The sequence below is a fragment of the Coregonus clupeaformis genome, unplaced genomic scaffold (assembly GCF_020615455.1).
Source record: "Coregonus clupeaformis isolate EN_2021a unplaced genomic scaffold, ASM2061545v1 scaf0208, whole genome shotgun sequence".
Taxonomy (NCBI): Eukaryota; Metazoa; Chordata; class Actinopteri; order Salmoniformes; family Salmonidae; genus Coregonus; species Coregonus clupeaformis.
Genome location: NW_025533663.1, coordinates 72,722 through 100,105, shown reverse-complemented (window position 1 = coordinate 100,105; position 27,384 = coordinate 72,722). Strand labels below are relative to the sequence as shown.

The 27,384-nt window shown below is 41.8% G+C and overlaps 1 pseudogene; it reads right to left on the bottom strand.

Moving 5' to 3' along the window:
* The window catches only part of LOC121542056, a 205,191-nt pseudogene extending 184,805 nt beyond the window's left edge, over nucleotides 1-20,386 (bottom strand).
* Nucleotides 20,387-27,384: the final 6,998 nt, after the last annotated feature.

The window sequence follows — 27,384 nt, the reverse complement described above, 5'->3', positions numbered from 1 at the left end:
CAAAAGTATTGGGACAGTGAGAAATGCGTTGTTGTTTTGGCTCTGTACTCCAGCCCTTTGGATTTGAAATGATACAATGACTATGAGGTTAAAGTGCATACTGTCAGCTTTAATTCGAGGGTATTTTCATTCATATCGGGTGAACAGTTTAGAAATTACAGCACTTTTTGTACAAAAGTCAAATTTTATTTGTCACATGCGCCGATTACAACAGTTGTAGACCTTACAGTGAAACGTTTACTTACAAGCCCTTAACCAACAATGCATTTAAGAAAAATATTTACTAAATAAACTAAAGTAAAAAATAAAAGAGCAACAATAAAATAACAATAACGAGGCTATATACAGTAGAGAGGCTATATACAGGGGGTACCGGTACCAAGTCAATGTGGGGGGGTACAGGTTAGTCCAGGTAATAACGAGGCTATATACAGGGGGTACTGGTACCGAGTCAATGTGGGGGGTACAGGTTAGTCCAGGTAATAACGAGGCTATATACAGGGGGTACTGGTACCGAGGTAATGGGCTGGGGTACAGGTCAGTCCAGGTAATAACGAGGCTATATACAGGGGGTACTGGTACGAGTCAATGTGGGGGATATAGGTTACTCCAGGTAATAACGAGGCTATATACAGGGGTACTGGTACCGAGGTAATGGGCTGGGGTACAGGTCAGTCCAGGTAATAACGAGGCTATATACAGGGGGTACCGGTCCCAAGTCAATGTGGGGGGGTACAGGTTAGTCCAGGTAATAACGAGGCTATATACAGGGGGTACCGAGTCAATGTGGGGGGGTACAGGTTAGTCGAGGTAATTTGTACATGTAGGTAGGGGTAAAGTGACTATGCATAGATAATAAACAGAGAGTAGCAGCAGCGTAAAAAATGCAAACAGTCCGGGTAGCCATGATTAGCTGTTCATCAGTCTTATGGCTTGGGGGTAGAAGCTGTTAAGGAGCCTTTTGGACCTAGACTTGGTGGTCCGGTACCGCTTGCTGTGCGGAAGCAGAGAGAACAGTCTATGACTAGGGTGGCTGGAGTCTTTGACAATTTTTAGGGCCTTCCTCTGACACCACTTGGCCCCAGTGATGTACCACCACCACCACCATCATTACCACCACCACCACCATTACCACCACCATCATTACCACCACCACCACCATCATTACCACCACCACCACAAACCATTACTACCACCACCATAAACCATTACCACCACCACCATAAACCATTACTACCACCACCATTACCACCACCATAAACCATTACTACCACCACCATAAACCATTACTACCACCACCATAAACCATTACCACCACCACCATAAACCATTACTACCACCACCATAAACCATTACCACCACCACCATAAACCATTACTACCACCACCATTACCACCACCACCATAAACCATTACTACCACCACCATAAACCATTACCACCACCACCATAAACCATTACTACCACCACCATAAACCATTACTACCACCACCATTACCACCACCACCATAAACCATTACCACCACCACCATAAACCATTACTACCACCACCATTACTACCACCACCATAAACCATTACCACCACCACCATTACCACCACCACCACCACCACCATTACCACCACCACCACTAATACTTCAAGACTAGCAAGCACACCACATTTACTTCAGGAAATGATATTCTCTAGTTATACTTAAGCTTTGCACTCACCAAACTGCACAGTGACTGAAAGCCTGGTGTATCCTGGCTGTTTATACCACAGTGACTGAAAGCCTGGTGTATCCTGGCTGTTTATACCACAGTGACTGAAAGCCTGGTGTATCCTGGCTGTTTATACCACAGTGACTGAAAGCCTGGTGTATCCTGGCTGTTTATACCACAGTGACTGAAAGCCTGGTGTATAAACCTTAATTATTCCTCTGAGATGAGAGGAAGGACAGAAAGGCTCTCTCGCTCTCCTCTGTTCTGCTTTGTTCTTAATTAATCTATTGAGACTCAAGTTGACACTCATGAAGAACGGGGGGAGGGGGATTGTGTGTGTGTGTGTGTGTGTGTGTGTGTGGTGTGTGTGTGTGTGTGTGTGTGTGTGTGTTTAAGTCTCTGTACAAACTTGTGCTTGTGTTCCAAACATCCATCCCCCTCCTCCACCTTGCCCTTGGCTAGTCGTCAAAGGTGACTATTTTACAAAATGTGTGTGTATGTGCCCTGCCCCAAGGTGATGCCACACTTCATGTATATAGTTTATACATTCTCCATCAGTGTGTGTGTGTCTGAGAAGAAATATGAAAGAAAAAAAAGTGTTTACTATGGTATAGTAGCTACATCAAAAAATATGAAAAATTATATTTAGTTTAGTCCACTGCACAGCAACACACACACCATATTCAGGAGCGGTGGTTTAAATTTAAAAAAACATGTTCCCCTTGGTTAAGCAAGCAGCACAAACACTTGACTAATGGAAAAGCCTGGTCCCAAATGAGAAATTCACACAAACACACTGAAACGAGACAGCAGAAATACTATCTGGTCCTGCATCTCAATACACCAACATACAGACAGCTGAATCCTAAAAAAGACTGTGCAGCACTCACCTCAGAGACACCCATCAGACACACTCAGGGGATCACGTTCTCACACACACACACACAGTCGTGACACACTGTCGTGACACACTGTCGTGACACACTGTCGTGACACACACAGTTCTACGTCTTAATGGTCAACTGTCTATGAGGGGTTCTACGCGTAAAGGGTCAACAGCCTGCTAGAACCAACTTCTCTGGTCATATGTGACACTGATCCTCAACACGGGGGCCCCTCAAGGGTGCGTGTTTAGTCCCATCCTGTACTCCCTGTTCACCCACGACTGCGTGGCCAAGCACGACTCCAACATCATCATTAAGTTTGCTGACGACACAACAGTGGTAGGCCTGATCACCGACAACGATGAGACAGCCTACAGGGAGGAGGTCAAGTCTAGGTCCAAAAGGCTTCTCAACACATTCTACCCCCAAGCCATAAGACTGCTGAACAGCTAATCATGGCTACCCAGACTATTTACATTTTTTACGCTGCTACTCTCTGTTTATTATCTATTATCTGTGCATAGTCACTTTACCCCTACCTACATGTACATATTACCTCGACTAACCTGTACCCCCGCACATTCACTCGGTACCCCCTGTATGTAGCCTCATTATTGTTATTTTATTTAGTAAATATTTTTATATAAACTGTATTGTTAGTTAAGGGCTTGTAAGTAAGCATTTCACAGTAAGGTCTACACCTGTTGTATTCGGCACATGTGAACAATTTAATTTGATTTGATAAAACAGCCTATGGTATCGATATGAGTCAAACATTTATTTTAGTGTCAAAATTGTGTAAATAGGATCATTTTGGTCATAAAGTCAGTCTTGTCTAAAACTGAGTTTGGTAAGTGACGTCATGACTTACTTTAGGGTTTGGATTACAATTGTCAATAATTCATCCTTTCACCTATTAACACGTGGTGGTGCAGTGTTTTGTGGAAAAGACTCACAGTTCCGCTTGCGTATCCGGTGCCCGGGCGGGCAGAGACCTCTCTTAGGAGGACCAATGGGATGGTCGAAAATGAGCAAGTCCCGTCCACCCGGCGCACCGGGCCACGCAAACAGAATTCCCCAGACAACACGGTGTATCTTTGGTTGTGGCTTGCAGTGCAATGCAGACATTGATCGGGAAATAGATGCTCTAGTGAAAATGGGCTTCTTTAAAAAAAAAAGTTGTTCAACAATCAATATGGCCAGGATATGGATTCCATCCAACGGTAGCTACAGGTTCTATGAGCTGTCAACCGTTAAACATGAGAGCGTGCCCTGGTGTTGGTGACGGTGAGTTGGTTACACTAGCTAGCTACATCAGTTGATGCTAGCGAGTAGCAAGGCGTTGTAGAACGAGTGTCTCATGAAACACCATTCCAGACACTGGTTCTTCTGCCATCTTGGCAGAACTGTGATTTGACAGAGAAATATCAGCTAGCTAATATCAGCCACACTGACAACAGCTAGCCTAAACACAAGGTCTGCGCCTGCTTCACTTTATAGTCATTTTAATTTTCCTTCTTTCCACTTCCTCTGTACTTTAGCCCACACGGAGAACTGAATTAGCCCTTATTTGTTGTGATTGAACGGCAGAGAACCACAAAAAACACCCACATGAAAACAACTCGTTTGCCTTCAGCCAGTAGCATTTCTTAATGATGAAAAACGAGGCCAAATCAGGAAGTGCAGTTCTCCTTTAAAAAAGGTGAAACTGCCAACAAGGTATTACGGTCTCACTTCAGAATCAGACGTTTCAGATAGGGGAGGAGGGGGGATAAAAGTCTATGTATGAAGTGAAAGTCAGCATAGATGTTTTGGACGGTTAAGTGTAGGCATTAACTTCTGAGTGGTTAAGGGTTGGGTTGCCTAGCACTGGGCTTGAACACGCGACCCTCAGAGCTCCGCGGCTTACGCCAATACCCATCCACAACGCAAAAACATCAGTCTACCTAATGGTAATAGCGCTCACTGTTGCCCCTAGTGGACGATTCTGACGGTGATTCCCGACGTCCTTGGAACCTGGATGGACGTCTAATTTCACTGTGAAACTGGGGGGAACAGCACTACTGGTCACCCCAGCGCATTGGGTTATGTTTTTTTTGTTGATGAAAACAGAGGAATGTCATCCTGCATGGTTTTATTAAAATGCTGCAGCACTCCATTATTCTATTGTGTTCGTTGTTTAAAGTAACTTCTTTCTTCCTTGTGGTTGTTAAATCGCAAACGGCCGTGGTTGGTTGGTTCACAAAGTACGGATTCCAGCTTTAAGAGTGTTGGAGTGAGGGCGGAGCCTTATACTACAAATCATGTTTAAAATCAAATCAAATTGTATTGGCCACATGCGCCGAATACAACAGGTGCAGACATTACAGTGAAATGCTTACTCACAGCCCTTAACCAACAGTGCATGAGAAGTTACCGAGGTAACTGGTAACACGAAAGTGGCTCACCTTTTAGCCAGGTACATTTCTATGGCAACAAATCCTTCAGAACTAACCTGCTCCGGGGCAGGCTAACTCAGGGCTAACTCCTTTTATCTTGCATGCGAGTTGAGGACCAATTAAATCAGATTCTCTCCCTCTTGCAAAGATTGCATCACCCCCTTCATTTGAGGAAGACAACTGCTTAAATATTGTATAAAATGTTTGTGTTAAAAATAGTCATGTTAAAATACCTATCACATTACACATTTAGTGATGACAGAATGCATTTTAAACTTCATGCACAGTAAACCTTTGTATGACTTAATACAATGACTATCGATTGGAGCGGGAAAAGGTCCACACCAAAGACTGCATTAACGATAAGTCAGCGCTTCTTGATGCTTCAGCCTTAATGAAGAGTTAGGAGTTCTACAGGCCATGTTACAAGCCTGCTAGAGTTCTCCCCTCTCCCTCCATCCCTCCCGCTCTCGCTCCCTCCCTCTCCCTCCCTCCCCCACTCTTCCGCTCTCTCCCTCCCACTCTCCCTCCCGCCCACTCCCTCCCTCAACCCGCTCTCACTCTCTCCCGCTCCCCCACTCTCCCTCCCCCACACTCTCCCACCCAACCGCTCCCTCTCCCACCCACTCCCTCTCTTTCTCCCACCCACTCCCTCTCTTTTTCCTGCCCGCCTTCCCTCCCTCTCTCCCGCCTCCCTCGCCCGCCTCCTCCCTCTCTCCCGCCTCCCTCTCCCGCCCTCCCTCTCCCACCCTCCCTCTCCCACCCTCCCTCTTTTTGTCAGTAGAGGGTTAAAACCCTGGTTTCCGTGGGGTTTAGGAGAGATTTGGGCTGCAGGTCTCAGGGGAACAAGGGAGAGATGAACAGAGCATCAATCCAGTTCAACCATCCAGCGTGTCGTCTGTGGTTTTGTCCCAAATGGCATCCTATTACCTATGTAGGACACCACTTAGAACCAAAATCTTGAATTATTAATGGCAACAAACAAAAAAGTTGAAGGGAAATACACATTTTCTTCATGTCTTATGATAATCTTGGGCAAATTAATAAAATGTTCTAATCAGTTCACTACATCTAGTTGATTTCCTACTAAGTTCAATACATTTTTGAATACGTCTGGATTCTGTGAATCAGTATGCAAACATGTTATTCTGACTCTCACTGTTCAAATAAACCTACCATTAAAATTATAGACTGATCATGTCTTTGTCAGTGGGCAAACGTACAAAATCAGCAGGGGATCAAATACTTTTTTCCCCCCCCTCACCGTAAGTATTCAGCCACTTTACTCAGAACTTTGTTGAAGCACCTTTGGCAGCGATTACAGCCTCGAGTCTTCTTGGGTATGACGCTACAAGCTTGGCACACCTGTATTTGGGGAGTTTCATCCATTCAAGAATGAAGGAGGCCACTTGGTTCTTGGGGACCTTCAATGCTGCAGACATTTTTTGGTACCCATTCCCAGATCTGTGCCTCGACACAATCTTGTCTCGGAGCTCCACGGACAATTCCTTCGACCTCATGGCTTGGTTTTTGCTCTGACATGCACTGTCAACTGTGGGACCTTATATAGACAGGTGTGTGCTTTTCCAAATCATGTCCAATCAATGGAATTTACCACAGTTGGACTCCAATCAAGTTGTAGAAACATCTCAAGGATGATCAATGGAAACAGGATGCACCTGAGCTCAATTTCGAGTCGCATAGCAAAGGTTTCTGAATACTTACGTAAATAAGGTATTTTTGTTATTTTTTGCAAAAATTTCTAAAAACCTGTTTTTGCTTTGTCATTATGAGGTATTGTGTGTAGATTGCTGAGGATTTTTATGTTATTTAATCCATTTTAGAATAAGGCTGTAACTTCACAAAATGTGGAAAAAGTCAAGGGGTCTGAATACATTCCGAAGGCACTGAGAGAGAGCGAGAACATTGTGTATATATATATATATATATATACATACATACATACATATATATATTCGTAGGTGCGTGCATGTAGCCCATTAAAACAGTGTGTTTCTACAGCAGCAGTCCCCTGAGACAGAGAGAAGAACCTGATCACAACAACCTGACTACAAGAATACTAACTAAGTAAGTAGGGAATGGTGGGGTGATCAATTAAAGGGGTTGTCCAGGACTGGGTTTGGGTGGATTCTAAAACCATCCTCTCCCCTCTCTGTATCCCCTCTCCTCACCCATGTCCCTTCACCACTCTGCCTTGTCCCTCACCCTAATACCACCCATGTCCCTTCACCACTCTGCCTTGTCCCTCACCCTAATACCACCCATGTCCCTTCACCACTCTGCCTTGTCCCTCACCCTAATACCACCCATGTCCCTTCACCACTCTGCCTTGTCCCTCACCCTAATACCACCCATGTCCCTTCACCACTCTGCCTTGTCCCTCACCCTAATACCACCCATGTCCCTTCACCACTCTGCCTTGTCCCTCACCCTAATACCACCCATGTCCCTTCACCACTCTGCCTTGTCCCTCACCCTAATACCACCCATGTCCCTTCACCACTCTGCCTTGTCCCTCACCCTAATACCACCCATGTCCCTTCACCACTCTGCCTTGTCCCTCACCCTAATACCACCCATGTCCCTTCACCACTCTGCCTTGTCCCTCACCCTAATACCACCCATGTCCCTTCACCACTCTGCCTTGTCCCTCACCCTAATACCACCCATGTCCCTTCACCACTCTGCCTTGTCCCTCACCCTAATACCACCCATGTCCCTTCACCACTCTGCCTTGTCCCTCACCCTAATACCACCTATGTCCCTTCACCACTCTGCCTTGTCCCTCACCCTAATACCACCCATGTCCCTTCACCACTCTGCCTTGTCCCTCACCCTAATACCACCCATGTCCCTTCACCACTCTGCCTTGTCCCTCACCCTAATACCACCCATGTCCCTTCACCACTCTGCCTTGTCCCTCACCCTAATACCACCCATGTCCCTTCACCACTCTGCCTTGTCCCTCACCCTAATACCACCCATGTCCCTTCACTACTCTGCCTTGTCCCTCACCCTAATACCACCCATGTCCCTTCACCACTCTGCCTTGTCCCTCACCCTAATACCACCCATGTCCCTTCACCACTCTGCCTTGTCCCTCACCCTAATACCACCCATGTCCCTTCACCACTCTGCCTTGTCCCTCACCCTAATACCACCCATGTCCCTTCACCACTCTGCCTTGTCCTCACCCTAATACCACCCATGTCCCTTCACCACTCTGCCTTGTCCCTCACCCTAATACCACCCATGTCCCTTCACCACTCTGCCTTGTCCCTCACCCCTAATACCACCCATGTCCCTTCACCACTCTGCCTTGTCCCTCACCCTAATACCACCCATGTCCCTTCACCACTCTGCCTTGTCCCTCACCCTAATACCACCCATGTCCCTTCACCACTCTGCCTTGTCCCTCACCCTAATACCACCCATGTCCCTTCACCACTCTGCCTGGGATCTATCAAAGCTGACCTATGAAACAATGGGCTGTAGAATGGACCCAAAACCACACAATTATAAAACCACACACAATTACAGGCCTAGAAACAGACGGGTCACACACGGACGCACAGACAAACACTTCTTATTACGGTCAATTACTATATAAAGCAGAGGTCCGACTCTATTACTTCTCTATGGTGTGGGGGTTAGGGTAGGACAGTCTAACTTTAGAATAATAATAATAATAATAATAATAATAATAATTTAAGAACAGTTTGTATTATAGGCTCCCCTTAACAAGAGCCCGTAGCTCACAGGCCTTGAAGACCAGCCTCTAAAGACATTTTAAACAAAATAGTTGAAGAAGCAGGTGCAGTGGCTGATGGGAAAAACAGATCTGGCACTAAGAAAAGGCTATAGATAGTCTTGAGTCTCGTGGTCCTCTGTAGCTCAGCTGGTAGAGCACGCCGCTTGTAACGCCAAGGTAGTGGGTTCGATCCTCGGGACCACCCATACACAAAACATTTAAATAAATAAAAAATGTATGCACGCATGACTAAGTCGCTTTGGATAAAAGCGTCTGCTAAATGGCATATTATTATAAAGCAGAGGTCCGATTCTATTACTTCTCTATGGTGTGGGGGTTAGGGTAGGAGGGTACAGACCTACCTACAGGTCTATGGTGTGGGGGTTAGGGTAGGACAGTACAGACCTACCTACAGGTCTATGGTGTGGGGGTTAGGGTAGGACGGTACAGACCTACCTACAGGTCTATGGTGTGGGGGTTAGGGTAGGAGGGTACAGACCTACCTACAGGTCTATGGTGTGGGGGTTAGGGTAGGAGGGTACAGACCTACCTACAGGTCTATGGTGTGGGGGGTTAGGGTAGGACGGCACAGACCTACCTACAGGTCTATGGTGTGGGGGTTAGGGTAGGAGGGTACAGACCTACCTACAGGTCTATGGTGTGGGGGTTAGGGTAGGACGGTACAGACCTACCTACAGGTCTATGGTGTGGGGGGTTAGGGTAGGACGGGCACAGACCTACCTACAGGTCTATGGTGTGGGGGTTGGGTAGGACAGTACAGACCTACCTACAGGTCTATGGTGTGGGGGTTAGGGTAGGACAGTACAGACCTACCTACAGGTCTATGGTGTGGGGGTTAGGGTAGGACAGTACAGACCTACCTACAGGTCTATGGTGTGGGGGTTAGGGTAGGACAGTACAGACCTACCTACAGGTCTATGGTGTGGGGGGTTAGGGGTAGGGACGGTACAGACCTACCTACAGGTCTATGGTGTGGGGGTTAGGGTAGGACAGTACAGACCTACCTACAGGTCTATGGTGTGGGGGTTAGGGTAGGACAGTACAGACCTACCTACAGGTCTATGGTGTGGGGGGTTAGGGTTAGGAGTAGGACAGTACAGACCTACCACAGGTCTATGGTGTGGGGGTTAGGGTAGGGAGGGTACAGACCTACCTACAGGTCTATGGTGTGGGGGTTAGGTAGGACAGTACAGACCTACCACAGGTCTATGGTGTGGGGTTAGGTAGGAGGGTACAGACCTACCTACAGGTCTATGGTGTGGGGGTTAGGGTAGGACAGTACAGACCTACCTACAGGTCTATGGTGTGGGGGTTAGGGTAGGACAGTACAGACCTACCTACAGGTCTATGGTGTGGGGGTTAGGGTTAGGGTAGGACGGTACAGACCTACCTACAGGTCTATGGTGTGGGGGTTAGGGTAGGACAGTACAGACCTACCTACAGGTCTATGGTGTGGGGGTTAGGGTAGGAGGGTACAGACCTACCTACAGGTCTATGGTGTGGGGGTTAGGGTTAGGGTAGGAGGGTACAGACCTACCTACAGGTCTTGGTGTGGGGGGTTAGGGTAGGAGGGTACAGACCTACCTACAGGTCTATGGTGGGGGTTAGGGGTTAGGGTAGGAGGGTACAGACCTACCTACAGGTCTATGGTGTGGGGGTTAGGGTTAGGGTAGGAGGGTACAGACCTACCTACAGGTCTATGGTGTGGGGGTTAGGGTTAGGGTAGGAGGGTACAGACCTACCTACAGGTCTATGGTGTGGGGTTAGGGTTAGGGTAGGAGGGTACAGACCTACCTACAGGTCTATGGTGTGGGGGTTAGGGTTAGGGTAGGAGGGTACAGACCTACCTACAGGTCTATGGTGTGGGGGTTAGGGTAGGAGGGTACAGACCTACCTACAGGTCTATGGTGACAGTAATAGACCTGACCCCATTTAGTCGACTGGATGATTGTTTGGTCGACAGGCTGTTGGTTGACCAAGGTTTCTTTAGGTCGAGTAGTCGCACTTTTCTCATATACATCTACAGAAATATCCTGTTTGTTTAATATCCTACTGATTCAGTGAGCGCCAAGCTTCATGCAACGGCAAAATGTCGGATAAAGCAGTTTCACAGATTGGGCTGTTTTTAAACTTTGCTATAACAACGTTTTTTTTATTTTTTTTATAATTAGAACAGACTCTCTGGTATTACTTTAATATTCATTTAGTGTCGTTTACACTGTTCCAAACAGGCAGAAAAATAACATGGTAATCTAACAACACCTGTTTGTCACACATTACATGCACGCAGCTCTCGCTCCAATACCCTCCTTTACATAGATCTCCCTGTTGTTGTTATTATGATCATCATTATAATTATAATAATAAGTGGTTATCATTAGTAGTCTTTGTATAGTAGCCTTGTATAACCATCATTGAGCTGTAGGCCTAAGAGCGTGTCCTGTTCAGTCTTAGGCCTATATTTCTATCAATCAATCATTTATTCATTCATTCCTTCCAGCACACTAGACATTCATGCTTTGAAATGCAATCAAGCATTTTAGTTTTAAAATTAAATAACAAAAAAAAGGGAGCTTTGAATAATTAGGCTAAACAATAAACAAACCGTAATTCACGAATGCATGCAAATGTTTTTAGTCTTCTGTAATAAAGGCATATATATATATATATATATATATATATATATATATATATATATATATATAGAGTGAGGGGGAAAAGTATTTGATCCCCTGCTGATTTTGTACGTTTGCCCACTGACAAAGAAATGATCAGTCTATAATTTTAATGGTAGGTATATTTGAACAGTGAGAGACAGAATAACAACAACAAAATCCAGAAAAACACGTCAAAAATGTTATACATTGATTTGCATTTTAATGAGGGAAATAAGTATTTGACCCCCTCTCAATCAAAAACATTTCTGGCTCCCAGGTGTCTTTTATACAGGTAACGAGCTGAGATTAGGAGCACACTCTTAAAGGGAATGCTCCTAATCTCAGCTTGACCTTATAAAAGACACCTGTCCACAGAAGCAATCAATCAATCAGATTCCAAACTCTCCACCATGGCCAAGACCAAAGAGCTCTCCAAGGATGTCAGGGACAAGATTGTAGACCTACACAAGGCTGGAATGGACTACAAGACCATCGCCAAGCAGCTTGGTGAGAAGGTGACAACAGTTGGTGCGATTATTCGCAAATGGAAGAAACACAAAATAACTGTCAATCTCCCTCGGCCTGGGGCTCCATGCAAGATCTCACCTCGTGGAGTTGCAATGATCATGAGAACGGTGAGGAATCAGCCCAGAACTACACAGGAGAATCTTGTCAATGATCTCAAGGCAGCTGGGACCATAGTCACCAAGAAAACAATTGGTAACACACTACGCCGTGAAGGACTGAAATACTGCAGCGCCCGCAAGGTCCCTGCAGCGCCCGCAAGTTTGCCAATGAACATCTGAATGATTCAGAGGAGAACTGGGTGAAAGTGTTGTGGTGAGATGAGACCAAAATCCAGCTCTTTGGCATCAACTCAACTCGCCGTGTTTGGAGGAGGAGGAATGCCGCCTATGACCCCAAGAACACCATCCCCACCGTCAAACATGGAGGTGGAAACATTATGCTTTGGGGGTGTTTTTCTGCTAAGGGGACAGGACAACTTCACCGCATCAAAGGGACGATGGATGGGGCCATGTACCGTCAAATCTTGGGTGAGAACCTCCTTCCCTCAGCCAGAGCATTGAAAATGGGTCGTGGATGGGTATTCCAGCATGATAATGACCCAAAACACACGGCCAAGGCAACAAAGGAGTGGCTCAAGAAGAAGCACATTAAGGTCTTGGAGTGGCCTAGCCAGTCTCCAGACCTTAATCCCATAGAAAATCTGTGGAGGGAGCTGAAGGTTCGAGTTGCCAAACGTTAGCCTCGAAACCTTAATGACTTGGAGAAGATCTGCAAAGAGGAGTGGGACAAAATCCCTCCTGAGATGTGTGCAAACCTGGTGGACAACAACAAGAAACATCTGGCCTCTGTGATTGCCAACAAGGGTTTTGCCACCAAGTACTAAGTCATGTTTTGCAGAGGGGTCAAATACTTATTTCCCTCATTAAAATGCAAATCAATTTATAACATTTGACATACGTATTTCTGGATTTTTTGGTTGTTATTCTGTCTCTCACTGTTCAAATAAACCTACCATTAAAAATTATAGACTGATCATGTCTTTGTCAGTGGGCAAATGTACAAAATCATCAGGGGATCAAATACTTTTTTCCCTCACTGTATATATATATATAATTTTCTCTTTTATTTTTCTTCCTTAGAACAGACTCTCTTGTACACTTATTTAGTGTTGTTTACACTGTTCCAAATTATCAGAAAAAGATCATATTTGTTTGCCTATTTTTTATTCTGTACAGGCTTCCTTCTTTTCACCCTGTCATTTAGGTTAGTATTGTGGAGTAACTACAATGTTGTTGATCCATCCTCAGTTTTCTCCTATCACAGCCATTAAACGCTAACTGTTTTAAAGTCCTCATGGTGAAATCCCTGAGCAGTTTCCTTTCGCTCCGGCAACTGAGTTAGGAAGGACGCCTGTATCTTTGTAGTGACTGGGTGTATTGATACACCATCCAAAGTGTAATTAATAACTTCACCATGCTCAAAGGGATATTCACTGTCTGCGAGGCATTGGAAAACCTCCCTGGTCTTTACGGTTGAATCTATGTTTGAAATGCACTGTTGACTGAAGGACATTACAAATAATTGTATGTGTGGGGTACAGAGATGGTTGTCATTCAAAATTCATGTTAACCACTATTATTGCACACAGAGTGAGTCCATGCAACGTATTATGTGACTTGTTCAGCACATTTCTACTCCTGAACTTATTTTAGGCTTGCCATAACAAAGGGGTTGAATACTTATTCACTCAAGACATTTCAGCTTTTCATTTATTTGTAAAGATTTCTAAAAACAATCATTAAAGATTTCTAAAAACAATCATTCCACGTTGAGGTTGATTTCGATTGGTCAAAAGAAAAGACGACTCTCGGTCGACCAAGATTTGTTTTAGTCGGGGGAAACACACACACGATGACAGAAAGAGGAGACGTCTGCTGACAACAGCTGGCTAATGACTAACACCCACTCCTCTCTCCCGTTCCCATCCCTCCTTCCTGTCTCTGGGCTGCTGACATTAGTGACTTAACAAGCCCTGAATACCTGCACAGACACCTCAGACAGTAGAGATCCCCGTCTCTCCTCAAAACCTCCCCCACACAATTACCTACCTTCCACACCTCGGGACAGGGTGACAGTCTCACACCCACGGCAATAACGGAATACTCACAAACAAACGGCTCGGGAGTGCACACAGACAAACCTCCAAAAGCCTCTCCCCATCTCCCAGGGGAAGGAAATACTAGACCGAAGATGACAAGTCTAGAGATAGTAAAGGAAGACTAGCTGACCAGTCTAGAGATAGGAGTGGAAGTGGACAGAGTATACTTCTCTCTCACAGTCTATACAACTCACGGAGAACTATACTGAACAAAAAAATAAAAACGCAACATGTAAAGTGTTGGTCCCATGTTTCACAACCTGAAATAAAATATCCCATAAATCTTTCATACGCACTAAAAGCTTATTTCTCTCAAATGTTGTCCACAAATTTGTTTACATCCCTGTTAATGAGCATTTCTCCTTTGCCAAGATAATCCATCCACCTGAAAGGTGTGACAAATCAAAAAGCTAATTAAACAGCATGATCATTACACAGGTGCAACTTGTGCTGGGGAAAATAAAAGGCCACTAAAATGTGCACAACACAGATGTCTCAAGTTGAGGGAGCGTGCAATTGGCATACTGACTGCAGGAATGTCCACCAGAGCTGTTGCCAGAGAATTTAACGTTAATTTCTCTACCATAAACTGCCTTCAATGTCGTTTTAGAGAATTTTGGCGGTACGTCCAACCGGCCTCACAACTGCAGACCACGTGTAACCACGCCAGCCCAGGACCTCCACATCCAGCTTCTTCACCTGCAGGAACGTCTGAGGAGGGACAGTGGGTGTGCTGAGGAGTATTTCTGTCTGTAATAAAATATTTGTGGGGAAAAACTCATTCTGACTGGCTGGGACTATGCCCTCCTAGGCCCACCCATGGCTGCACCCCTGCCCAGTCATGTGAAATCCATAGATTAGAGCCTAATCTGACCACGACTCCATTTTGCTCCTCCCTTCCTATAGGCAGAAACTCAAAACAGGAAGTACCCGTGCTAAGGACTATTCAACGCTGGTCTGACCAAATTGGAATACACGCTTCAAGATTGTTTTGATCACTTGGACTGGGATATGTTCCGGGTAGCTTGTGAAAATAATTCTGACGAATACACTGAAACGGTGACTGTGTTTATCAGGAAGTGTATAGGAGATGTTGTGCCCACTGTGACTATTAAAACCTAACCAGAAACCGTGGATAGATGGAAGTATTTGCGCAAAACTGAAAGCGTGAACCACCACATTTAGCCATGGCAAGGTGACTGGGCATATGGCAGAATACAAAACAGTGTAGCTACTCACTCCGCAAGGCAATTAAACTGGCAAAACATTAGTATAGAGACAAAGTGGAGTCGCAATTCAACGGCTCAGACACGAGACGTATGTGGCAGGGTCAACAGGCAATCACAGACTACAAAAGGAAAACCAGCCACGTCTCGTGTCTGAGCACAGACAAGCTAAACATCTTCTACACCCGCTTTGAGGATAACACCACCGACGCGGCCCACTACCAAGGACTGTGGGCTCTCCTTCTCCGTAGCCGACGTGAGTGTGTTAACCCCCGCAAGGCTGCCGGCCCAGACGGCATCCCTAGCCGCGTCCTCAGAGAATGCGCAGACCAGCTGGCTGGTGTGTTTACGGACATATTCAATCTATCCCTTTACCAGTCTGCTGTCCCCACATGCTTCAAGATGGCCACCATTGTTCCTGTACCCAAGAAAGCAAAGGAAACAAACTAAAATGACTATCGCCACGTAGCACTCACCTCAGTCATCATTAAGTGCTTTTAGAGACTAGTCAAGGATCATATCACCTCTACCTAACCAGTCACCCTAGACCCACTTCAATTTGCTTACCGCCACAATAGATCCACAGACGATGCAATCGCCATCACTCTGCACACTGCCCTATCCCATCTGGACAAGAGGAATACCTATGTAAGAATGCTGTTCATTGACTACAGCTCAGCCTTCAACACCGTAGTACCCTCCAAGCTCATCATTAAGCTCGAGGCCCTGGCCCTGGGTCTGAACCCCGCCCTGTGCAACTAGGTCCTGGACTTCCTGACAGGCCGCCCCCAGGTGGTGAAGGTAGGAAACAACATCTCCACTTCGCTGATCCTCAACACAGGGGCCCCACAAGGGTGCGTGCTCAGCCCCCTCCTGTACTCCCTGTTCACCCATGACTGCGTGGCCACGCACGCCTTCAACTCAATCATCAAGTTTGCAGACGACACAACAGTAGTAGGCTTGATTACCAACAATGACAAGACCGCCTACAGGGAGGTGGTGAGGGCTCTGGGAGTGTGGTGCCAGGAAAATAACCTCACACTCAACGTCAACAAAATGAAGGAACTGATTGTGGACTTCAGGAAACAGCAGAGGGTGCACCCCCCTATCCATTTTTTTTTACATTTTTACATTTTTAGTCATTTACCAGACGCTCTTATCCAGAGCGACTTACAGTTAGTGAGTGCATACATTATTTATTTTTTCATACCCCCGTGGGAATCGAACCCACAACCCTGGCGTTGCAAACCAACTGAGCTACATCCATGCCGGCCATTCCCTCCCCTACCCTAGACGACGCTGGCCCAATTGTGCGCCGCCCCATGGGTCTCCCGGTCACGGCCGGCTACGACAGAGCCTGGATTCGAACCAGGATCTCTAGTGGCACAGCTAGCACTGTGATGCAGTGCCTTAGACCACTGTGCCACTCGGGAGGTTCCACATCGACGGGACCGCAGTGGAGAAGGTGGAAAGCTTCAAGTTCCTTGGCGTACACATCCCTGACAATCTGAAATGGTCCACCCACGCAGACAGTGTGGTGAAGAAGGCGCAACAGAGCCTCTTCAACCTCAGGAGGCTGAAGAAATTTGGCTTATCACCTAAAACCCTCAAACTTTTACAGATGCACAATTGAGAGCATTCTGTCGGGCTGTATCACCGCCTGGTACGGCAACTGCACCGCCCGCAACCGCAGGGCTCTCCAGAGGGTGGTGCAGTCTGCCGAACGCATTACCGGGGGCAAACTACCCGCCCTCAAAGACACATACAGCACCCGATGTCACAGGAAGGCCAAAAAAATCATCAAGGACATCAACCACCCGAGCCACTGCCTGTTCTCCCCGCTATCATCCATAAGCCGAGGTCAGTACAGGTGCATCAAAGCTGGGACCAAGAGACTGAAAAACAGCTTCTATCTCAAGGCCATCAGACTGTTAAATAGCCATCACTAGCACATTAGAGGATGCTGCTGCATATTGAAATCACTGGCCACTTTAAGAAATGGAACACTAGTCACTTTAATAATGTTTACATATCTTGCACTACTCATCTCATATGTATATACTGCATTCTATTCTATAATATTCTACTGTATCTTAGTCCATGCCGCTCTGACATTGCTTGTCCATATATGTATATATTCTTAAATCCCATTCCTTACTTAGATTTGTGTGTATTGGGTATATGTTGTGTAATTGTTAGATATTACTGCACTGTTGGAGCTAGAAGCACAAGCATTTCACTACACCCGCTATAACATCTGCTCATCTTGTATCGATGCCTCTGTGACGGTGTGGGCATTCATCTCGATTTTAAAGAAGTACATTTTTCTTCATTGGCTCCCAACTCATTGGAAACCTCACCCTGTTTACTACTTTTAAAAATGGTGGAAACGCTCAATGGTAAGGTCCATGTTAAAACTGGTTATATCCATGATGAGTCCTCTATCTCTCTCTACGATGACAAGCACAATTCCAATATAAAGTAGAGGTTTTTTTTTTTTTAAAGTTGCTGAAATGCCACCTGTGTCAACATACACTTAGGTTGGAGTCATTAAAACTCGTTTTTCAACCACTCCACAAATTTCTTGTTAACACACTATAGTTTTGGCAAGTCGGTTAGGACATTTCTTTGTGCATGACACAAGTATAATTTTTCCAACAATTGTTTACAGACAGATTATTTCACTTATAATTCACTGTATCACAATTCCAGTGGGTCAGACGTTTACATACACTAAGTTGACTGTGCTTTTAAACATCATTTTCTGGAAGCTTCTGATAGGCTAATTGACATAATTTGAGTCAATTGGAGGTGTACCGGTAGATGTATTTCAAGGCCTACCTTCAAACTCTGTGCCTCTTTGCTTGACATCATGGGAAAATCAAAAGAAAATCAGCCAAGACCTCAGAAAAAGATTGTAGACCTCCACAAGTCTGGTTCATCCTTGGGAGCAATTTCCAAACGCCTGAAGGTACCACGTTCATCTGTACAAACAATAGTACACAAGTATAAACACCATGGGACCACGCAGACGTCATACCGCTCAGGAAGGAGACGGGTTCTGTCTCCTAGAGATGAACGTATTTTCGTGCGAAAAGCGCAAATCAATCCCAGAACAACAGCAAAGGACCTTGTGAAGATGCTGGAGGAAACAGGTACAAAAGTATCTATATCCACAGTAAAAGGAGTCCTATATCGACATAACCTGAAAGGTCGCTCAGCAAGGAAGAAACCACTGCTCCAAAACCGCCATAAAAAAGCCAGACTACGGTTTGCAACTGCACATGGGGACAAAGATCGTACTTTTTGGAGAAATGTCCTCTGGTCTGATGAAACAAAAATAGAACTGTTTGGCCATAATGACCATCGTTATGTTTGGAGGAAAAAGGGGGTCGCTTGCAAGCCGAAGAACACCATCCCAACCGTGAAGCACGGGAGTGGCAGCATCATGCTGTGGGGGTGCTTTGCTGCAGGAGGGACTGGTGCACTTCACAAAATAGATGGCATCATGAGGAAGGAAAATGATATGGCTATATAAAAATGCTAGCTGTGCCACTAGAGATCCTGGTTCGAATCCAGGCTCTGTCATAGCCGGCCGCAACTGGGAGACAATTGGCCCAGCGTCATCCAGGGTAGGGGAGGAAATGGTCGGCATAAGAGCGTCTGCTAAATGACTAAAATGTAAATGTATATTGAAGCAACATCTCAAGACATCAGTCAGGAAGTTAAAGCTTGGTCGCAAATGGGTCTTCCAAATGGACAATGACCCCAAGCATACTTCCAAAGTTGTGGCAAAATGGCTTAAGGACAACAAAGTCAAGGTATTGGAGTGGCCATCACAAAGCCCTGACCTCAATCCTATAGACAATGTGTGGGCAGAACTGAAAAAGCATGTGCGAGCAAGGAGGCCTACAAACCTGACTCAGTTACACCAGCTCTGTCAGGAGCAATGGGCCAAAATGTGGGAAGCTTGTGGAAGGCTACCCGAAACGTTTGACCAAAGTCAAACAATTTAAAGGCAATGCTACCAAACACTAATTGAGTGTATGTAAACTTCTGACCCACTGGGAATGTGATGAAAGAAATAAAAGCTTAAATAAATCACTCTACTATTATTCTGACATTTCACATTCTTAAAATAAAGTGGTGATCCTAATTGACCTAAGACAGGGAATTTTTACTAGGATTAAATGTCAGGAATTGTGAAAAACTGAGTTTAAATGTATTTGGCTAAGGTGTATGTAAACTTTCGACTTCAACTTTATATCAGTGAATTCGTAACAACCTAACAATTATGAAACTTCTATTTAATCAAATAAGCATCAATTACAAATGCTATTTTTTTGTTGACCAAATTCGACATTCATTGACCTCCATATAACAATTCCTCAATTCGTAGGCTTATTTATTTTCCGTGGAAAGATTTTGGGCTGAGTAAAACCTCTCGTTTCGCCTCCTCTCCGACTCCCTGCTATAACTCGTCACCTTCCCCCCTCAATGTCAAATGTAGCTGAGCGGTGTTACAGTGCTCTGGAAGTTATAATATGCCTGGGCTACATTCTGGTATTGATGAGATATTATAGTAGGCTAAATACATTCGGCTGTTGTAGAGACTGGCCTGCCCGCTCTGTAAAAATTCATCTATCCTGCCATTTCAGAAAGTGCGTAGCAAACTTGCAAACTTGCACTGTACACAATCTACATTGTGTACAGTGCAGTGAGCAACATTGTTACCCTACCTGCGACATAAGTCTTCTTGGTAGGGCACTAGGTAGGGATCCTCCCGGAGCACCTCGCTGAGATCTGGCAGCTCGGTAAATTCTTCGTGTTCTGAATGGTCCGCCATCTTACGTTCCGTGATTCTAGCAGCAGAAGCACTAGTTTAGACCGCCGACATCTACTGAAACTTGGCAATATTAGAAGTACGGACAGAGTGGCCTTTTACTGTCTTGTCAAAAGTTTTCGGACACACACGTGTGGAGAGGGCGGGGCGTCCGAAACACACACACACACATACTCCTTTCAGTCCCTCCCACCACGGAAGTCCCATGTGCGCAGTTGCAATCCGAGCCAGAAGCACCGCTTATTCAAACATACGGCAGGTCACAGGAATGCATCATCCACATTCTGTTGGCCTACATCTCACTCCGACTTTATTTATAGAATTACAACATTTATTGGTAGTAGCCTAAGTGCTGGCAGTCGGGCTGGCCTCCTTTCAACATAGGCCGCTGCATTTTCTCTGCATTCTGCAAAGCAAATTTAACTATTCTTTCCAATTATGGCAATAGATTTTTTTCCCGATGTTATATATCAACATACAATATTTGAATATAACATATATATTTTGTCCTACATTAATTCAGGTTTGTTGTATTTAGTTACTTGTCATCAATCTTTTTTTCTTTTTCTCCCCCTCTCTTCTCTACTTCCTCTGATCTGAAGTCGCTAGAGGCGCTGCGGGTGACAGATGTGTCCGATAAAGAACGGCGTAGTAGAACGCTGTATTGTTGTGGTTCTTTCATTAAAACCGTATCTTTTAACCGGTTTATTCTGCCTTAGGCCACGTTCCCGACTCCTGGCACAAGCCCCGGCCCATTACCTGTGTAAGTGGTGTGACCTGTGCACCGCTACCTTCTCCAGAGTCCTCTGCTCTGCTGGCACTAATAAAGTAGATCAGGGAAGGGCACTTGTATTCTACTCCGCTGGGAAATGCTGCAGAGGGAAAATAGAATGAAAAATAGAAGGATGAAACATATAATTTTTTCCTCCTTTTTCCTTTTTGCCTCCTTACTTAAAAGTAGCCTGTAGGCCTATAGTGCTGCATCCACTCTCCATATAGGCCTACTAGAAGAAACAAGCACTGTCAATGACTGAGGCTATTCTTCCCGGTATACCTAGAATGTGCTTCCTTTTTAAAGAATATAACCATCATAGATTTATCATGGGCAGGAGCTCAATTTTAAGAATTTAACCATCATAGATTTATCATTGGCTGGAGCTCCATTTAAAGAATTTAACCATCATAGATTTATCATTGGCTGGAGCTCCATTTAAAGAATTTAACCATCATAGATTTATCATGGGCTGGAGCTCAATTTTAAGAATTTAACCATCATAGATGTATCATACGCTTGAGGTATATTTTAAGAATTTAACCATCATAGATTTATCATTGGCTGGAGCTCAATTTTAAGAATTTAACCATCATAGATTTATCATTGGCTGGAGCTCCATTTTAAGAATTTAACCATCATAGATTTATCATGGGCTGGAGCTCAATTTTAAGAATTTAACCATCATAGATGTATCATACGCTTGAGGTATATTTTAAGAATTTAACCATCATAGATTTATCATTGGCTGGAGCTCAATTTTAAGAATTTAACCATCATAGATTTATCATTGGCTGGAGCTCCATTTTAAGAATTTAACCATCATAGATTTATCATGGGCTGGAGCTCAATTTTAAGAATTTAACCATCATAGATGTATCATACGCTTGAGCTACATTTTAAGAATTTAACCATCATAGATTTATCATTGGCTGGAACTCAATTTTAAGAATTTAACCATCATAGATTTATCATTGGCTGGAGCTCCATTTTAAGAATTTAACCATCATAGATTTATCATTGGCTGGAGCTCCATTTTAAGAATTTAACCATCATAGATGTATCACGAGCTGGATCTTCTTTTTAAGAATTTAACCATCATAGATGTATCATGGGTTGGAGCTCCATTTTAAGAATTTAACCATCATAGATGTATCACGGGATGGATATTAATTTTAAGAATTTAACCATCATAGATGTATCATGGGCTGTAGCACAATTTTAAGAATTTAACCATCATGGATTTATCATTGGCTGGAGCTCCATTTTAAGAATTTAACCATCATATATTTATCATTGGCTGGAGCTCCATTTTAAGAATTTAACCATCATAGATTTATCATGGGCTGGAGCTCAATTTTAAGAATTTAACCATCATAGATGTATCATACTCTTGAGCTACATTTTAAGAATTTAACCATCATAGATTTATCATTGGCTGGAGCTCCATTTTAAGAATTTAACCATCATAGATTTATCATGGACTGGAGCTCCATTTAAAGAATTTAACCATCATAGATTTGTCATGGGCTGGAGCTCCGTTTAAATAATTTAACCATCATAGATGTATCATGGGTTGGAGCTCCATTTTAAGAATTTAACCATCATAGATGTAGCACGGGATGGATCTTAATTTTAAGAATTTAACCATCATAGATGTATCATGGGTTGGAGCTCCATTTTAAGAATTTAACCATCATAGATGTATCACGGGCTGGATCTTAATTTTAAGAATTTAACCATCATACATGTATCATGGGCTGGATCTTAATTTTAAGAATTTAACCATCATATATGTATCATGGAATGGAGCTCAATTTTAAGAATTTAACCATCATAGATGTATCATGGGTTGGAGCTCCATTTTAAGAATTTAACCATCATAGATGTATCACGGGCTGGATCTTAATTTTAAGAATTTAACCATCATACATGTATCATGGGCTGGATCTTAATTTTAAGAATTTAACCATCATATATGTATCATGGAATGGAGCTCAATTTTAAGAATTTAACCATCATAGATGTATCATGGGCTGGATCTACATTTTAAGATTTTAACCATCATAGATTTATCATTGGCTGGAGCTCCATTTAAAGAATTTAACCATCATAGATCTATCATGGGCTGGAGCTCCATTTTAAGAATTTAACCATCATAGATCTATCATTGGCTGGAGCTCCATTTTAAGAATTTAACCATCATAGATCTATCATGGGCTGGAGCTCCATTTAAAGAATTTAACCATCATAGATCTATCATTGGCTGGAGCTCCATTTTAAGAATTTAACCATCATAGATTTATCATGGGCTGGAGCTCCATTTTAAGAATGTAACCATCATAGATGTATCATACGCTTGAGCTACATTTAAAGAATTTAACCATCATAGATTTATCATTGGCTGGAGCTCCATTGTAAGAATTGAACCATCATAGATTTATCATGGGCTGGAGCTCCATTTAAATAATTTAACCATCATAGATTTATCATGGACTGGAGCTCCATTGAAAGAATTTAACCATCACAGATGTATCACGGGTTGGATCTTAATTTCAAGAATTTAACCATCATAGATTTATCATGGGCTGGAGCTCCATTTTAAGAATAAACCATCATAGATTTATCATGGGCTGGAGCCCTATTTAAATAATTTAACCATCATAGATTTATCATGGACTGGAGCTCCATTTTAAGAATTTAACCATCATAGATTTATCATGGGCTGGAACTCCATTTTAAGAATTTAACCATCATAGATTTATCATGGGCTGGAGCTCCATTGTAATAATTTAACCATCATAGATTTATCATTGGCTGGAGCTCCATTTTAAGAATTTAACCATCATAGATTTATCATTGGCTGGAGCTCCATTTTAAGAATTTAACCATCATAGATTTATCATGGACTGGAGCTCCATTTTAAGAATTTAACCATCATAGATTTATCATTGGCTGGAGCTCCATTTAAAGAATTTAACCATCATAGATTTATCATTGGCTGGAGCTCCATTTTAAGAATTTAACCATCATAGATTTATCATTGGCTGGAGCTCCATTTTAAGAATTTAACCATCATAGATTTATCATGGACTGGAGCTCCATTTTAAGAATTTAACCATCATAGATTTATCATTGGCTGGAGCTCCATTTAAAGAATTTCACCATCATAGATTTATCATTGGCTGGAGCTCCATTTAAAGAATTTAACCATCATAGATTTATCATTGGCTGGAGCTCCATTTAAAGAATTTAACCAACATAAATTTGTCATGGGCTGGAGCTACATTGAAAGAATTTAACCAACATAGATTTGTCATGGGCTGGAGCTACATTGAAAGAATTTAACCATCACAGATGTATCACAGGTTGGATCTTAATTTTAAGAATTTAACCATCATAGATTTATCATGGGCTGGAGCTCCATTTAAAGAATTTAACCATCATAGATTTATCATTGGCTGGAGCTCCATTTAAAGAATTTAACCATCATAGATTTATCATTGGCTGGAGCTCCATTTAAAGAATTTAATCATCATAGATTTATCATGGGCTGGAGCTACATTGAAAGAATTTAACCAACATAGATTTGTCATGGGCTGGAGCTACATTGAAAGAATTTAACCAACATAGATTTGTCATGGGCTGGAGCTCCATTGAAAGAATTTAACCATCACAGATGTATCACGGGTTGGATCTTAATTTTAAGAATTTAACCATCATAGATTTATCATGGGCTGGAGCTCCATTTTAAGAATTTAACCATCATATATTTATCATTGGCTGGAGCTCCATTTTAAGAATTTAACAATCATAGATTTATCATTTGCTGGAGCTCCATTTTAAGAATTTAACCATCATAGATTTATCATGGGCTGGAGCTCAATTTTAAGAATTTAACCATCATAGATGTATCATACTCTTCAGCTACATTTAAAGAATTTAACCATCATAGATTTATCATTGGCTGGAATTCCATTTTAAGAATTTAACCATCACAGATGTATCATGGGCTGGAGCTCCATTTTAAGAATTTAACCATCATAGATGTAGCACGGGCTGGATCTTAATTTTAAGAATTTAACCATCATATATGTATCATGGGTTGGAGCTCCATTTTAAGAATTTAACCATCATAGATGTATCACGGGCTGGATCTTAATTTTAAGAATTTAACCATCATAGATGTATCATGGGTTGGATCTTAATTTTAAGAATTTAACCATCATAGATGTATCATGGAATGGAGCTCAATTTTAAGAATTTAACCATCATAGATGTATCATGGGCTGGATCTACATTTTAAGAATTTAACCATCATAGATTTATCATTGGCTGGTGCTCCATTTTAAGAATTTAACCATCATAGATTTATCATGGGCTGGAGCTCCATTTAAAGAATTTAACCATCATAGATTTATCATTGGCTGGAGCTCCATTTAAAGAATTTAACCATCATAGATTTATCATGGGCTGGAGCTCCATTTTAAGAATTTAACCATCATAGATGTATCATGGGCTGGAGCTCCATTTTAAGAAGTTAACCATCATAGATTTATCATTGGCTGGAGCTCAATTTTAAGAATTTAACCATCATACATTTATCATGGGCTGGAGCTCCATTTTAAGAAGTTAACCATCACAGATTTATCACGGGCTGGATCTCCATTTAAAGAATTTAACCATCAAAGTTGTATCACAGGGTGGATCTTAATTTTAAAAATATAACCATCATAGATTTATCATGGGCAGGAGCTCAATTTTAAGAATTTAACCATCATAGATTTATCATGGACTGGAGCTCCATTTAAAGAATTTAACCATCATAGATGTATCACGGGTTGGATCTTAATTTCAAGAATTTAACCATCATAGATTTATCATGGGCTGGAGCTCCATTTTACTATATAACCATCATATATTATTCTATATATTATTCTATATATTATTCTATATACTATTCTATATATTATTATATTTACTATTCTCTATATTATTCTATATATTATTCTATATGTTATTCTATATATTATTCTATATATTATTCTATATACTATTCTATATATTATTCTATATCCTATTCTATATACTATTCTATATATTTTTCTGTATACTATTCTATATATTATTCTATATACTTTTCTATATATTATTCTATATATTAGTCTATATATTATTCTATATACTATTCTATATACTATTCTATATATTATTCTATATCCTATTCTCTATATTATTCTATATACTATTCTATATACTATTCTATATATTATTCTATATATTATTCTATATACTATTCTATATATTATTCTATATCCTATTCTATATACTATTCTATATATTATTCTATATACTATTCTATATATTATTCTATATACTTTTCTATATACTTTTCTATATATTATTCTATATGTTATTCTGTATTTTATTCTATATATTATTCTATATATTATTCTATATACTATTCTATATATTATTTTATATCCTATTCTATATCCTATTCTACATATTATTCTATATACTATTCTATATATTATTCTATATGCTTTTCTATATATTATTCTATATATTAGTCTATATATTATTCTATATACTATTCTATATACTATTCTATATATTATTCTATATGCTATTCTATATATTATTCTATATCCTATTCTATATACTATTCTATATATTATTCTATATACTATTCTATATATTATTCTATATACTTTTCTATATACTTTTTTATATATTATTCTATATATTATTCTATATATTATTCTATATACTATTCTATATACTATTCTATATATTATTCTATATATTATTCTATATACTTTTCTATATATTATTCTATATATTATTCTATATACTATTCTATATACTATTCTATATATATATGTGTCTCCTGAGTGGCAGCCGGCCGCGACCGGGAGATTCATGGGCGGCGCACAATTGGCCCAGCATCGTCCAGGGTAGGGGAGGGAATGGCCGGCAGGGATGTAGCTCAGTTGATAGAGCATGTCGTTTGCAACGCCAGGGTTGTGGGTTTGATTCCCACGGGGGGCCAGTATAAAAAAAATATGTATTCACTAACTGTAAGTCGCTCTGGATAAGAGCTTCTGCTAAAATGTAAAATGTATATATTATTCTATATATTAGTCTATATATTATTCTATATATTAGTCTATATATTATTCTATACACTATTCTATATATTATTCTATATATTATTCTATATATTATTCTATATCTTTTTCCATATATTATTCTATATACTATTCTATATATTATTTTATATATTATTCTATATACTATTCTATTTATTATTTTATATATTATTCTATATATTATTCTATATACTATTCTATATATTGTTCTTTATATTATTCTATATATTA